The following is a 13123-nucleotide window of genomic DNA, read 5'->3' on the forward strand; positions in this document are numbered from 1 at the left end:
CACCCGATTGTTTACCCCAAGGGTACTCATGACTCCTCCAGCAATCATTTCTTCGGGCCATTTTGGAGACAAGAGCTCACCAGGACGCTCCCTGGTGTAAGCTGTCGGCACAGTGGCCGAGCTTCAGTGGCCTTCACCTCCTGGAGCCCCACTTCCTTTAGACCTTAAAGAACTACATACACGAAGAATGAACATTTAGAAGCTTGAAAAGCTGGGGCTTCGTGACAGAGTGAGAAAACAGCCTCCGGCTGTGCCTTAATTTTTGCACGGAGGGCCAAGAGTGGCTCCTGATGGGTGGAAGCAGGGCTGCAGATCGCAGTTTTGGCCTGTGCTCCTGGGCTCGCCTGGAGAGTGCTGGCAAAGAGCTGATTGGGTTTCTGAGGGAAGAGGCTAATACCAGCCCAGGCCACGCCCTCGGTGCTGTCATTTATCTTACTGCACCAGGTAGACATCCTCAGGAGCTCCTCGGGATTTTAAACAGAGCTTCAGCTTGTTCTTCAAGACCCTTTACCACATGACCTTAACCCTACTTTTCCAGCCTCACTAGAAATCCGGAGAATGTGGCTGGACCACCTCGAGAAAACAGCAGTAAGGGCAGGGGGACAGTGAGGCTCTGGGACCTCAGGGAGGATCAGGGTCTTCCCTTTCATACTTCCTGCAACCTGCTGGCATGTCCTGTTGCATGCTGCCAGAGGGGGAAAAATGTCACAGCTTCCCCCGCACATCCCAATACATCGGTGTGGGAAGATGCACTACCTGGCTCTGTGGAACTAGGCAAGGAAGTGGCCACACTGGGCCTCGGTTTGCTCATGTGTAGACCAGGCTGATGCTGATGTTCCTTCCCAGGGCTGTTGGGATGACTGAATGGGATGATGAACATATTGTTCAAATTGTCATAGCGATGGATATTGTTACCGAGAAGAGCCTGGCATGTGCTAGGCACACAGTGGACAGGGAGCAGACCAGTAAAAATGGTGGCTGAAGAGACTCCAAGGTGTGAACGGGTGCAGGCCACTGACAAAGGAGTCTCTCAAGGCTGGGTTCACAGGTCTCAACGTTGTGACAAGGTACACTGCAGTCTCCGTGGAGGGTGCTGCGGTGATAGCCTCCTCATGCCTTCTGTCCCCACTCTATAATCTCCAGCCCGCATGCCCCGCTCCAAAGTTCAGTCCAAGCAAAAACACCGAAAGCAAGTGGCGGCCTGCCAGGTAACAAAGCCAGAGGCAGAGCGTGGAACCGCTCAGCACAAATGCTGGTCGATAGTGTTGCAGCTGCCCTTGTAACAGCAAATAGCTGTCAGTAGAGGATTGACGGAATCTTTGTTCCTGGCACACGAAACAGCCCCGCACAGAGGAGAGCAGTGAGAGACCAGGCCGGTGATGTCCCGAGGTCACGCCGACCTTGAGGTAATCTTGATATGTTTCTCTCTTTGCCAATTTATCTTCCAAACTAGCTGGTAAAATTTCTTTTGTATCCTGATGCCGCGCTGGTCCAGACCATGTCACCATGGGCTCTGCTGGGGTCTTAGCTGACGAAATCCCAAGAGGCATCAGGAATCCGCTCTTGGAGCAGCAGGAAAACCATCTGGGATCTCAGACAACCTGGAGTCACAGGGTGGTGCTTGCTGATGTTTTGAGTCCTTACAGGAGGAGTAGGCCTTCCCCTCCCGTGTGTGTGTGTGTGTGTGTGTGTGTGTGTGTGTGTGTGTGTGTGTGTGTGAGAGAGACAGAGACAGAGAGACAGAGACAGATGCAGAGAGACAGAGAGAGACAGAGAACACATGATAGTGTGAAGAAGTTAGAGCTAGAATTACCCACCACAAATAGAAATTATCATTACTATAAATAAAAGGAAATTCCTGGTCTGGAAGACTCCAATTTTTTAAATTTATTTTTATTCATTCATGTGGGGGGGGGGGGGGGGTGTGAGTGCCATGGCATGGATGCATGTGTGGAAGCAAGAGGACAACTTGTGGGAACTGGTTTTCACCTTCCACCATGGGGGCCAGGAGACTGAAAAGGCTGTCATGTGTGGTGGCAAGCACCTCCTTCCCCTGCTGAGCACCTCCTTCCCCTGCTGAGCACCTCCTTCCCCTGCTGAGCACCTCCTTCCCCTGCTGAGCACCTTCCTCCCCTGCTGAGCACCTCCTTCCCCTGCTGAGCACCTCCTTCCCCTGCTGAGCACCTCCTTCCCCTGCTGAGCACCTTCCTCCCCTGCTGAGCCATCTCATGGGCCCCACATCCAGGTTCTAGAGCAGCACACTTATGAAAGAAGCCTGTCCCTTGATTGCTTGTCTGTCCATGCAGGCCCGTCTCCCCACTATCTGTAAAACTGAGTTTGAAATTGGATTGCGAATGTGTGGGCAAAAGTTTAACAACAGGCTCTTCAAAAACTCTATGTATTTTCGCATCTGTACACACATAGTTTTCAGGTAAACCACACTGGCATAAAAGAACTGTACCACACAATTAAAAATAATAGGAAATTATTATTTAATTTTACAAGGCTGCTATTTATTGTGGATTCCAAAAATGAGCTGTAAATTCCAGTCGTGTCTGGTAACTGCTTCTCTCAGAGCGTCTGAATTGCTTTTCTGTGGGTCTGTTTTATCGGTAACCAACCAAACTGACCAACAAGTGTAGTGTTGAATGTCGGTTAATACCAGCAAGATTAAATGAAACAACTCGGGCTTCAACATGCTTGTCAGAATTTGACTAATACATAGAAGTCACGATCACCAGTGCATTCTTTGCTAAACTGGGTGATAGTATCTGAATATCGGGGGAAAAAAATTTCCTTAATGTTTTTGTCTTTTTTTTTTTTTTTTTACAATGCATTAATTCTAAATCTGACATACTTAAAAAATTAACCACGGGTTGGAGGTTTAGCTCAGTGGTAGAGCACTTGCCTAGCAAGCGCAAGGTCCTGGGTTTGATCCTCAGATTAAAAAAAAAATTAACCACATTATTTTTGCTATTAAAAATTAAAATATAATGACATCATTGTCCCCTTTCCTCTCCTCCCTCCAGTCTCCTCCATATCCCACCTTGTTCCCTCTCAAATTCATGGCGTCTTTTTTTCCTTAATTATTATTGTTTCATATCTATGTGCATGAATAACACAAGCAGAACCTGCTGATTTTATTTATTACTGCTTATATGTGTATGATTTCTGGACTGATTGCTCGGTATTGGAAAACCAGTTATGGGGTACCTCCCTGGGGGAAAGGAATTCTTCCTCTCTCCGCTGCCCTTACTTCTTTGTGTAGAGGTGGGCCCCATGAGATTTCCTCCTTCCAGGCTAGCATGTGCATCGGTGGTGCCATTGTTCAGGTGTTTTTTAGGCAGCTATACTGTGGAGGGAGCACAGCTGCAGCTCTCCTGACGTTCCTAGGACACACACACGCACACGCACACACACACACACACACACACACACACACTCACTCAATCTCAAAGCAGACTTCCCAGTCCTCTGGTTCTTAATAATCTTTCTGCTCCTTTTTCAGCTATGTCTTCTGAGTCTCAGGTGTGAGGGTGGTGTGGTTGGTTGTGTTGTAGATATATTAGCTGGGGCTGAGGCTAGGGCCCCATGATCAGCTGTTCTGCATTTTGATGAGCTGTGCTTTCTGTAATGGTCTCTGTCTTCTTCAAAGAGGAGCTTCAAAGATGAGAGCTATACTTATCTGTGGATAAAAGAATGCACATTTCAAATGCAGTTAGGAATTACACTGGCTTAGTAAATGGCAGTGGTAGGTTCTCCTCTATGGTGCATCTCACTAGCTCCAATAGTTGGCTAGGTTTCCATTACTAGGCATCATTTCCATCCTGTTGATTGTGTCTTAATGCCAATTAAATAGATATTGGCTACCACCAAGATCTAAGTGCCCACATTCCACCATAGTGATATCTTGCCATGCTGGTTATTAGGGTTCATGGGCATGACAGCTTGGAAGACTATTGACTGCTACCTTTCTTTGGCAGCCTGCATCAAACCTCCTGGTACTGTCAAAGCTGGTCCTCAGGAAGGAGGCTTTCAGAGAAATCTGACATACTTTTAAGTTAGTGCTACATTATTAACATTTTCTTTGTCATTTTTTAAAAAATCTAAATAGCATTACCAAGATTAAAAAGTAAGAAATCAAGCTCCATTTTGTGACATAAAATTAGAAATCAAGTCCTAATTTGTGGCTTTAGGCACATTTTCAGGCACATAGTGCTGTAGGGAGTACCCAGTCCTGTGTTTACACACCATTTTCTGTGCTTGCAAGTTGTGTGGCTTTGGTCTAGGTCTTAGTCTCTCTGAGAGTCACTGTCTCCATTTATCACTGGGAAATGACAAAGCTCTCTCCAAAGTGTTTTGTGAGGGTAAGTTATATCAGAGAGAAGAAAGGAACAATGTCAGGGGCTTGACTGGTGTGTGTTGGTGTGTGTGGAGCTGGGGAGAGGCAAGCTGGGGAGATGGTGGGAAGAAAGGAGCACACCAGCCTGAGCTCTCTGCTTTGGTCCCTTGGTGCGCTGACCAAGCAGAGCCCACCTCTTCCTCCATTGTCAGCAGAAGTCACTGTACCTCAAGGGTGCACACAACCATGCCTTGTGCAGGGTGATGGAAACTTCCATTCTGAGATGCAGTCTGATGTTGCTGCACCAGGGACTGGAATCAGAAAGGAGGGTGGGCTTAGCTTTCCCACCAGGAATTGACCAGTCCGCAAGAACTTTTCATCCTGGCTTTAAGGAGACTGGAAATCACCCATTTACTGTGGAGTAAAACCTTCCACCACTCATTTCTATTCTTTCTTACCAACTCCCTTGGAGGGAGTGCAGCGTCCCATCTCACCTGGAGGGATATTGAGACTAACTCCACCTTCCAGGGAAAGATGCACCCCTTTTTCCTGTCCCCAAATGCTGCTTTGCCTGTCTCACCTACTTGTCTCCCTTACAGGGTTGTTACAAAGTGTGTGAAAACGCCTGGCACACAGTGGTTACTAAGTGCTGTTCTAAGAGAAAATGTATGTGTCCCTGAGGCCCTTTCCAGTTAGCTTCTATCTTCTTCCCCTTTTCTCATTTTTTAGTTAGCTCTTTAAAATGTCAGTGTGTTCTGCTTGTATTCACATCCTCTTCCAACTCCTCCCAGATCTTCCCCCTGTTCCTTTCATGCCCAACTTTATGTCCTCATTAAAAACGAAAAACAAAAAACACCGAGTCTAATTTGTGGATGCGCTTGGGTGTGGGGCCATACACTGGAGCTTGGTCAACCTACCAAGAGCTACACCCTGAAAGAAAACCAACTCTCCTCCCAGCAGGTATCGATCCCTAGCTAAGGGTGGAACTTTACACCCTTCACACCCTCTTCCCCTCTCCATGATGGGGTTTTTACTTGGTTTGAGTTTGTGCAGATCCCATACATTCTGTTACAATCATTGTGACTTCACGCTTTACATCCTGATATGCAGACAACAGGCAGAGAGAGAGAGAGAGAGAGAGAGAGAGAGAGAGAGAGAGAGAAGCATAGACTCTTGAAACCCCAAAGCCAACCCTCAGTGAAATACCTCCTCCAAAGAGGCCATATCTCTTAATCCTTTCAAACCAGTCACTGGTGAGTAGGCATTCAAATATATGAGCTTATGGGGGCCATTCTCATTCAGATGACCACAGTGACTGCTTTCTTTTGGTAGTGCACATAGCACCTTTCAGTACTATGAAAGCTAGCCAGTAGGGATGGAGTTTCCAGGTCAGTACCAGCTTGATTTCTCCATGTCCTATAACTCAATTATGTGTTGTCTTTAGCAATAGGGTCTTACCATTAAGTTCTGGCAGGAAACTAAAGTGTTGGCTATAGCCTGTGGTCAACAACTCCAACTCCAAAAAAGATAACTCATCCCTGGTACTGTGCTTTTTGTTAGTCTGTGGTGTCTAATATGTGTGTGTGTGTGTGTGTGTGTGTGTGTGTGTGTGTGTACACCCGCGTGCACGCGTGGAAATGCCCCTACTAGATACCACATATATATGTATGCATAAAAGTTTCTACAGCAATAGGTAAGATGATTTCAAACTTTAGTGCTAGTTATCCTTGCCTATATTCCAGCTCATTTCTAAATTTAAATGAAAAACATGCCAGATCAGCAAAGATCATGAAAATGCTTCCTGTGCTTGTATGTGCAAGAAGAAAACTGCTAAAAATCACAGCACAGCTGTGTGAATGCACTTACTATCACTAAGCTGGACACTTAAAATGACTAACGTGGCAAATTTCATATGTGCATTTTGCCACAAAATAGTTTAAAAATAACAGAAAAGTATGAAGTCACATTTGTGTTTTCTTTAAGAACCTCGGAGTTAGTAAATGAATTTCACCAAAGGGGCTATTTCCTGCCTGTGTTAGTCTATTATTCTATAAATTAAAGATAAACATGCAGCATAGGAAGAGTCTTATGTCTTAGCAAAAGCTGATTTAGGACAGGAGCTCATCGAAGAGGAGCCGCTTCAGCCTTCCTGTGGGCCATGAGCCTTGCTTCTCATGGTTTTAACCAACTATCTCAGAAAGTGTCCTATCAACCAATGACCTCCATCGTGGAAACTTTGTGGAGGACTTGTTGATGCCTTGGCCCTTTGCTCTTCCTAGTCATGTGCTACTGTCTCAAGTTATCTGACAAGGGTAGTCAGAACAGTTGTCCCCGACTGGGATTCTTGATTGTGCCGAGAATTCTTGTAACCCTCTGAGGGGGGGGGGGGGAGTTCTATCCATTTTATAAATAGTCTACTTATAAAGCAAGTAAGCATCTTGACCTATTTTGCTCTAAAGTCTACACACTTTTTTATTACATTTGGCAGGTCATTCTGCTTGCTATAGCTGCAGTATAAAGCAAAGAAAAGAATAAGAGATGGTAAGTCAATGGGGCTGAACTAGGTCAGTGACTCTCAACCCTGACTGCACACTGTCTCCTCCTGGGTAGCATTTAAAAGCACACAGAAGCTCAGCCTTGCTACCACCAATGCAACTGAGGTTCCAGCATGCTATGAAACTTCCCAGATGATTCTGAAGGACATATGTTCTTGCTTAAAACAGTGTTTTGCAAATCTGAACATTCATTCAGATCACCTGGTCTTTGGGTTGAACTATGGATTCTGACTTAGGTTTGGCATGGGACCTGAGATGCTGGAAACAGGTGGTGTTAGTTCTGCTGGCCCATGAAGTCCTTGGTAAGTGGAGGCTCTGAATGCCCTCCCAGTTTTCATCCTATCTTGAAATGCTGTGCTAATGAAGAAGTGATTTCATAGCATAAGTATTCTGTTCACTGAGCATCCCGAGTCCCTTGATTCTGTGTGGTATCTGTACATATGAAATATTTTTGTAAGTATGAGAACTAAATTTAAATAATACATCACATGATCAGATGAAGGTAGTGATATCCCAGACCTGTAACAGACCAGCTGTGGGAGGGTGGACAAGCCCTTTAATTTGTTGGAGACTTCATTTCTTAACTTCAACATGGAAATAGTAAATTCTGTTTCTCTCATTGGGAGAAATAAGTAGTTAATATAGATAAAGCACTCTGCATATAGTTGGTACCCAAATGGCAACTGTTGTGACTATGGTAGATTTTGAAAACAGATCTAGTCTTGTGTTATGTGACACTATTCTTAGGGAGATTTGCATAAACATCTACTCAACCCAGATACAGAGCCCATGACAGACCAAAGTAAGAATACTACCAAGTCCAAGTGAGGGTCACTTACAGAAGCAGAAATGACTCCAAGACAGCTGCATCATTAAAGCCCACCAGCATGAATGACATCTCAGAAAAACTGGAACTCTGTAGCTTGCTGCACCACTCAAAGGCAACTTTACAGGTTGGAGCTTATCTCTTCTAGGTAATGCCTTGGGGCTGATCCTCTTTCAGCTAGCTTGGCTGGTGTCTTAGGATTTCTATTGTTATGAAGAGACAACACGACCATGGCAACTCTTACAAAGAAAAAGCATTTAATTGGGGTGGCTTACAGTTCAGAGGTTTAGTCTATTACTGTCATGGCAGGACATGGCAGTGTGCAGGCAAACATGATGCTGGACAAGGAGCTGAGAGTTCTACATCTTGAACTGAAGGCAATAGGAAGTGAACTGAGACACTGGGCATGGCTTGAGCATATATGAGATCTCAAAGCCAACCCATACAGTGACACACTTCCTCCAACAAGGCCACACCCACTCCAACAAAGCCACTCCTCCTAATAGTGCCACTCCCTATGAACTTAGCGGGGCCAATTATGTTCAAACTACCACAGCTGGTCTCTGCTTGTTTCAGGCAGCTTGCAAGATTCGCCTCTGCTAGGCAGCTGGCATTGTGCTTATGTAAGCTTGGAAAGAGAGGGACCTCATGTATCTGGTCAATTTCAGGTACTTCCTGAAACTTTTGAGTCGTTAGTCCCCAAGATTTGTTTTGTTTTGTTTTTCGAGACAGGGTTTCTCTCTGTAGCTTTGTGCCTTTTCTGGAACTCACTTTGTAGAAGTTTTAATGAGCTTTCCTGCACAATGGAATGTTCTACCTCCCTTCAGAATGTTCTGTGTCTTAAGGAGCTTGCCTCCAAGATGGAATCTTGATGGACATATAGACTGGTTCAAATTTCTTGGCTACTGTGACTAGTGCAGCAATGAATGTGGATGTTTATCTCTGTGGTGTGTTGACTGGATGACCCAAGAGTGGTATAGGGTCCCAGAGTAGTTCTACTTTTAGCTGCCTTTTAGAAAATCCCCGTGATTTACATCATGGCTCCCACTAGCAGTGAGTAAGTTTCCTTTCCGGCCATTTGCTGTCATTTTGTTTGTCTGTTTTCTTGATGATAAGCTTTCTGGCTGGAGGGAGATGGAATCTCAAAGCAGTTTTTAAACGTTCTGCGTGTGCCACAGTGCCCACTCTGACACTCGCAGGAGTTGGTTCTCTCATCTCACCATGTGAGTTCCAGGCATTGGATTCCATGGTCTGGCTCGGCAGTGAGCACCTTCACCCTTCCAGCCCTCTCAGCAGCTCTCAAAGAAGTTTATTTCTATTTCTTTGGTAGTTAAGGATATTGGACACTTTTCCCTCAGGCATTTATTAGCTCTTCATATTTCTTCTTTTGAGAACCAACTGTTGAGTTCATTAATCCACTTATTGATTGGAAGATTTGGAGTGTTTAATTTTTGTAGCTCTTTATACATTTTATGAAACTTTAATGCCCTGTTTGACAAAGATTGTTTTCCATTTTGTAGGCTTTCTTTTCTCTCTGATGATTATTTTGTTTAGTGTGGAGAAGTCGTATAATCGCATCCATCAACTCTTGGGATTATTTTCTGTGTTATTGGAGTCCCTTGTAGGAAATGCTTGCCTGTGCCCATATCTTGAAGGTAACTATGTTTTCTTCTATCAGTTTCAAAGTTTAAGATCTCACATTAAGGCCTTTCACTCAGATTCAGACACAGTGGTACAGGCCCATAATCCAAGCCCTTGCAAGGAGTTGACAGGAGAATCAGAAGGTCAAATCCAATTTCTAAGCTACAGAACAAGTTTGAAGCCAGCACAGGCTACAAAAGACATCGTCTAAAAAAGCAAACAAAACAAAACAAAAATCTTTGATTCACTTTGAATTGGTTTTTTATGTAGGGTGAAGGATGTGGTTCTCATTTGTGGAAATCTAGTTTTCCCAGAACCACTTGTTAAAGAGGCTGTCTTCTTTCCAATGTGTTTTTGACAGCGTTGTCAAAAATGGGGTAGATGTACTTACAGGTTTATTTTTTCCTATTTTATTTCATTTTGCTATGTGTTTTTTGTTGTTGTTGTTGTTTTTTGGTAGTGACACTGTGCTATTCTGGTTTCTATTGCTCTGTAGCATAATTTGAAGTCAGAATTGTGATATGCCCAGTATTGCTTTCTGCTACAGATGCTTTGGCTAATCAGGTCCATATTGTCTTAGTGACTGTTCTATTGCTGTGAAGAGACACCATGACCAACAGAACTTACAGAAAAACAAAACAAAACAAAAAAACATTTAACTGGTGGCTTGCTTACAGCTTCAGTGGGTTAGTCCATGATCATCATGATGGAAGAGTGTGGTGGTTGGCAAGCAGGCAAGAGAGGAGAGAGAGAGAGAGAGAGAGAGAGAGAGAGAGAGAGAGAGAGAGAGACTGGGCCTCATGGGCTTTTGAAACCTCAAAGTCCACCCCCAGTGAGATATATCTCCTTCAACAAGGCCACACCTTCTAATCCTTTCTAAACAGTCTATCAACTAGGAACCAAACATTCAAATATACGACCCTATGAGGGCTATTCTCATTCCAACCACCACACATACAAATTTTAGGGTTGTTTTTTTTTTTTTTTTCTAGTTCTGTGAAGAATGTCGTTAAATTTTGATGGATTGCATAAAAAACAGCCATTTTCATAATATTGGTTCTGCTAATTTATGAGTAGGGGAGGTCTTTCCATCTTCTAGTGTCTAATTTCCTCAGTTTCTTAAAGCTTTTATTGTAACTGCCTTTCATGCCATTGATTAGGTATATTTCTAGGTTTTTCTAGGTTGGGTTGTTTGTTTTTGAAGCTATTGTGAATGAGATATTCCCCCCCACCCATGGATTTCTTTCTTGACATGTTCTTATTGGTAGACAGAAGAGCTACCCATCTTTGTTAGTTGACTTTGTGTCCTGATACTTTCTTGCAAGTGTGTATGAGGTCTAAAATTTTTCTGATAGAGTCTTTGAGGTCTTGTAAGTGTAGGTTCATGTCATTTATATGTTGGGATAATTTGACTTCTTTCTTTTCTATTTGGATCCTTGTAATTTCTTTTTCTTGTCTTAAAGTTCTAGGTAAGACTTGGAGCATTATACTGAACAAGAGGGGCGTCACTGGTACTCTTGTCTCATTCTTGATTCTAGAGGAAATGCTCTGGGTTTATTTCTCCAGCCCATATTGTTGACTTCAAGTCTGTCACATTGTTATGCCGAAGCATCTTCTTTTTGTTCCTAGTTTCTTTGTGGCTTTTACATGAAGGAATATTGGATTTTGTCAAAGGCCTTTTCTGTATCAGTTGATATAATTTGATTTTTACCCTTAAGTCTATTTATGTGCTGAATTATACTTATTGATTTGTGTATGTACCTTGTATCCCTGGATGACACCAACTTTGTTATGGTGTTATGAGCTTCATGATGTATTCTTAAATTCAGTTTGCAAGGGAGTTATTACAGATGTTGGCACCTGTGTTCTCCAGAGAAATTGGTACATAATTTTCTTTCTCTGTTGTATCTTTACCTAGCTTTAGTATGAGGTTAATGCTGACTTCAAATTGAGTTTGATAGTGCTCCTCCACCTCTGTTTTAGAGAACAGTTGAAGGAGCATTGGTATTAGCTCTTCTTTAAAGGTTTGGTAGAATTTATGATGGACTCATCTAGTCCTGGGCTCTCCTCCGCCCCCACTTTGTCACAATACTTTTAATTGTTGCTTCAGTCTTTCAGGATTTTTATGGCTTTGTTTAAGTTGTTTATGTCTTCTTGATTTAATTTTAATAGGTTATATAGCTTTGAAATTCAAGTTTTCCAAGTCCCTCTAATGGCTCTGGTGTTTTTTTAAATTGGAACTTGTAATAACCACTCCATTAAAATCTCTACTTATGTTACTGTGGGACTTCTCTCTCCTTCTTTTGGTTAGTTTGGCTAGGGGTTTGCCAATCTTTTTTAAAAGTGGATATCATGACTTCGTTTGTTAAAAATATGTCTCGGGCAAATCGAATCCATTGTTCATCAGTTATTGCCCGATCCCTCAGCACCTTATCCCATTGTCACTGTTTGTCATTAACTCATTAGTTTTCTCTCTTTTTCATTTATTAAAAATTCCTTTTATTATCTGAAAATTTCATAAATGCATATCGTGTGCTTTGCTCACACCCACCCCCATTTCCTCCCCTCCAATTCCTCCCTTGTTCCCTTGTTGCTCTTCTCACTTCCTGTGCTTTGTTTTAGGCTCACTGAGTCCGCTTAGTGCTTGCCTGTATGGAGGGCCATCTATTGGAGCATGAGCGGCACCTCCAGGAACACAGCCCTAAAGAAACTGCCTCTCAGTTCACCAACACCCGTCAATTGCCAGAACTTTCTTTTTGGCAGGTCTTGAGAATGGAGTCACAACCAGCGTGAGTTCATGAGTGCAACAATTTTGTCATGCCCAGCAGATACTAGTTCATGGTATACCTATACCATCCACGGCTTTTAAATTTCCCCACCCCTCCAGCATAATGATCCCTGAGGTGACTATAGATGTCCGTCCCATTTAGAGCTGAGCAATCCACAGTCCTTATTTCTTTGCATACAGATCAACTGTGGGCCTCTGGATTGATTGGCATCTACTTAAAAAAGCAGCTTTTCCGATGGGGGTTGAAAGATACCCTATTCTATAGGTATAAAAGTGAAAACTTAGTTGGCAGTTTATTTCTGTGTCCATTCAGGACAAGAATAGATTTAGACAGCCTGAACTTAATGGCTCCAGGCAGGTCTTGTGGAGCAGGGCTTTATACCAATCAGAAAGTGATTGGTTACTCCTACAACATTGGTGCCACTGTTTCAGCAGTGAGATATCATGCCAGGCTAGTTGTTATCATAACTCATAAGGATCACAGCTGGGTAAGATTGATGAATTTTTTATTTATCAATTATTGATAAATTATTGATATATTTTTCTCCCCTGACAGACAGAACCTTTTAGTGCCATGAAGGTTATCCAGGAGGGATGAAGCTTCCAGGTGAGTACCAGCTTGATTTGAGGGAAATTTCTGCTTTCATTTCATTGACTATATTCTCTAAACCTTTAGTGTTCATCTCCACTCTGTCTTTTACTACATGGATCCTTACATTTGATTGTGTCCCAGAGTTCTTGGATATTATAGTTGAAGGGACTCTGGCCAGCTTGAGCATGTGAACATGGCTGGTCCGGTAAACATGGCTCTGGCAGGCCTTGCCCTTCTCCCCCATTCCTCTGCCTTGCTGAAAACCACTAGATTACATTCTTGAGGATAACTAGACCCAAAGTCTAATCCCTTATTTGGCCACTCCCTCCTCCTGAGGCCACAGACATCCACATATCCTCCAGCGGTAATATGGACCACG

At 43.3% G+C, this 13123-nt stretch overlaps 1 long non-coding RNA gene across 1 annotated transcript; it reads left to right on the forward strand.

Moving 5' to 3' along the window:
* Positions 1-1337: 1337 nt before the first annotated feature.
* On the forward strand, positions 1338-12759 carry LOC118585207. Its single transcript, XR_004945163.1, has 3 exons — positions 1338-1406; positions 11987-12153; positions 12709-12759. It is a non-coding gene; the product is annotated as an uncharacterized LOC118585207 (long non-coding RNA).
* The last annotated feature ends 364 nt before the right edge of the window (positions 12760-13123 follow it).

Source organism: Onychomys torridus, chromosome 6 (genome assembly GCF_903995425.1).
Source record: "Onychomys torridus chromosome 6, mOncTor1.1, whole genome shotgun sequence".
In the NCBI taxonomy this organism is placed as follows: domain Eukaryota; kingdom Metazoa; phylum Chordata; class Mammalia; order Rodentia; family Cricetidae; genus Onychomys; species Onychomys torridus.